The sequence below is a fragment of the Limulus polyphemus genome, unplaced genomic scaffold, assembly GCF_000517525.1.
Source record: "Limulus polyphemus unplaced genomic scaffold, Limulus_polyphemus-2.1.2 Scaffold194, whole genome shotgun sequence".
Classification (NCBI taxonomy): domain Eukaryota; kingdom Metazoa; phylum Arthropoda; class Merostomata; order Xiphosura; family Limulidae; genus Limulus; species Limulus polyphemus.
The window spans coordinates 460,003-463,109 of NW_013665804.1; the positions used below are offsets into that span (position 1 = coordinate 460,003).

General features: G+C 35.9%; 1 protein-coding gene across 4 annotated transcripts in view; it reads right to left on the minus strand.

Annotated features, from left to right (window-relative positions):
* LOC106478258 (solute carrier family 13 member 5-like) overlaps window positions 1–3,107 on the minus strand; it is a 33,216-nt gene that overhangs the window by 5,688 nt on the left and 24,421 nt on the right. The window lies entirely within an intron of this gene.

A 3,107-nucleotide genomic window follows, 5' to 3' on the forward strand; every position in this document is an offset into this window, starting at 1 on the left:
AATAGGAGTTGTAACCTTTCGTAACAAGTATAATAGTGCTCCATTCCCTTAAACACAATGGGAGTTGTAACCCTTTTCGAACAAGTATATAGTGCTCCATTCCCTTAAACACAATGGGAGTTGTAACTCTTTTCGAACAAGTATATAGTACTCCATTTCCTTAAACACAATGGAAGTTGTAACCCTTTTCGAACAAGTATATAGTACTCCATTCCCTTAAAACAATGGGAGTTGTAACCCTTTTCGAAAAAGTATATAGTACTCCATTCCCTTAAAACAATGGGAGTTGTAACCCTTTTCGAACAAGTATATAGTGCTCCATTCCCTTAATCTTATTTCGATTTTCTTCTCTTCACTCAAAGAGAAGTGCAAACGCCTTTTTCTTATGTTTGACTGAGTTCTGCTTGTCTATTTAGGCGAGTGTGTTGAATAAATTAACTGCTTTTATTTATTGCGAAAATATTACCCAATTTTCTGTCTAAATTCAATGAGGTTGGGATTCAATTTAACTCTGTAATACTTTTTCTGCCAAATCTCCAATTAAATTTCATGTTACTCTAATATGTGAGAAATCAATGCACCTAAGAATACTACAGAGTCATGTGAAGATTCATGTTTTTAATCTTTGGTTTGTGGTTATATGATAGGGATTTATAATATTCAATGTGGTGTAAAACATGTAAATGGCGATAGATGTAAAACTATACTAGAAATATAGAATCGTTAAAATATTACATGTAGTTATGAGGTCTCTCGTACAACAATAATGTTAAAGTTTTCCTGCATCTTTTGTGATTAAAATATACAAAATCGAAGTTCTAATCAAAGTTAAATGTTGTGCTACGTCGTGTGTCTTTCTCTTGTGTTTTATCATGTGTTTTGAGTATTTTCTTCTATATACAATAATATTTAACATTAACAATTACCTCAATACCATGTTTATTTTGAATCCACTTCTAAAACAGAAAAATATTATTTGTCTCTGGAAATAAACTAAATTATTTTTCATTCGGTAATTCGGCCGATTATTCTAAAATTATATCTTTATCCTAGCCATGTCTGTATCAGAATATTTATTTTGGCTACGATACGAGGCTTCAGTTGAAGGAATAATTCAGACTATAGAAGTACAGAGTTCTGATTAAATGTGTCCATTTTTAGCCGCGGCTTATGAACGGCTCTAATTTTTGTTTTTTTTCAAGTACAAACTTTTAGCTCATAACTCCCACATCTCTTGACTGATTTGAGATCTAATTACAGTTTTGGATTCAGGAGGTCAAACCCTTTCGATTGATATATTTGACCACTCCCAAGGTAACATAGATTAATTTACTCTAATCCTGCCTAAAATAATTTCAAGTGTCGCAGCAATTGAGGATTCCTTCTTGTTTCTTTTTCAATAAACTAAACAACAGCAACAAAATATTAACCATAAATCGATAGTCTTGACATTTTCACTGATGGTTGCACAGCCAATATCACAATAAATTAACTGAGTCGGTTATATTCTTATAAAAATATACAACCCAGGGCATTTGATTAGCTAATAAAGTAGTTAATACTGAATATATATATTGAATCCTCTCTTAGAACACGCAAAATGATTTAAATCCGAAGATCATCACATCTAAGTTGTTCCTGCAAACACCAATTTTTTATATCTTTTAAAAGTACTTTCAAATTATGTGTGTTTTTTTTGTTATAGCAAAGCCACATTGGGCTATCTGCTGTGTCCACCGAGGGGAATCGAACCCCTGATTTTAGCGTTGTAAATTCGAAGACTTAACGCTGTCCCACCGGGGGACATTTTCAAATTAAAATTTACAGTTTGTTGTCGATATCTTGGCTGCTTTAATTTTTGAAGTGACATTAACTGGATTTCGGAGCTAAAACCACGAAGTAAGATTGTATTGAGTTAAATACAGTCTTGGCCGAAATGTTTGCATATTTTGTAACAAATAAGATCATTATTATTAAGATGGAATACAAATATACTTAGCGTTGTCAGACTGAGAAATTAAACATTTACGTACGTTCTATGTACATCTATGTTCTATGTACATCATGAACGATATATTAGATGAGGAAACCATTTTATTAGACATCTATAGAAAGGGGTGTAATTCAGCATTTCACCTATCACAACAAAACCTTTCCAAAACATATATAATGACAAAATAAAACATCAAATTATTATAAAAAAACGTCTGTAACCTTAGATCAGTTCATATTAAACATGCTTAGTTGGTCCTCCTCGTACTCTAATAACCTGTGCAAGGCGACGTGGCATGCTGTCGATGAGGTTGTTGATGTAATCAATCGTGATTTCATCCCAAATCGTCACTAGAAGGTGCTGCAATTCTGTTACATTAGCTGGTTTAGGGTCGTGATTAGCTATTTTCTGGCTCAGTTCTGCCCAACAGTTCTCAATGAGACTACAATGTGGATACTTTGCTGGCTATGGCAATCTGGTAACGTCCTCCTGATCAAGATAATCCTGTACAATACGCGTACAGTGGACCGTGGCGTTGTCATCCTGGAACATAAAGTTATTGCCAAACCTTGCCCTAGCACATGGTAGAAATATCGTCTCCATATGTTGCCTGTAGGAGGCGTCATTGACGTTTCCCTGGAGAATATGAAGAGCAGTGTTTCCACCATTATGAATAGCTGTCCAAACATATACTACACACCCTCTTGTGTTCTCTGTGGAAAAGACAGTCTTCCCTCATCTATTCTGCAGGCAAACGACGAACACGGATCCTACCATCAGCTTTAACAAGCCTGAAGCCCGGCATGGCCAGGTGGTTAAGGCACTCGACTCGCAATCTGAGAGTCGCGGGTTCGAATCCCCGTCAACACCAAACATGCTCGCCCTTTCAGCCGTGGGGGCGTTATAATGTGACGGTCAATCCCACTATTCGTTGGTAAAAGAGTAGCCCAAGAGTTGGCGGTGATGACTAGCTGCCTTCCCTCTAGTCTTACACTGCTAAATTAGGGATGGTTAGCGCAGATAGCCCTCGTGTAGCTTTGCGCGAAATTCAAAAACAAACAAAAAATCTTCTTACCTTACTTTTCAGTTTAGCTGCCTGATTGCACTTTCAAAT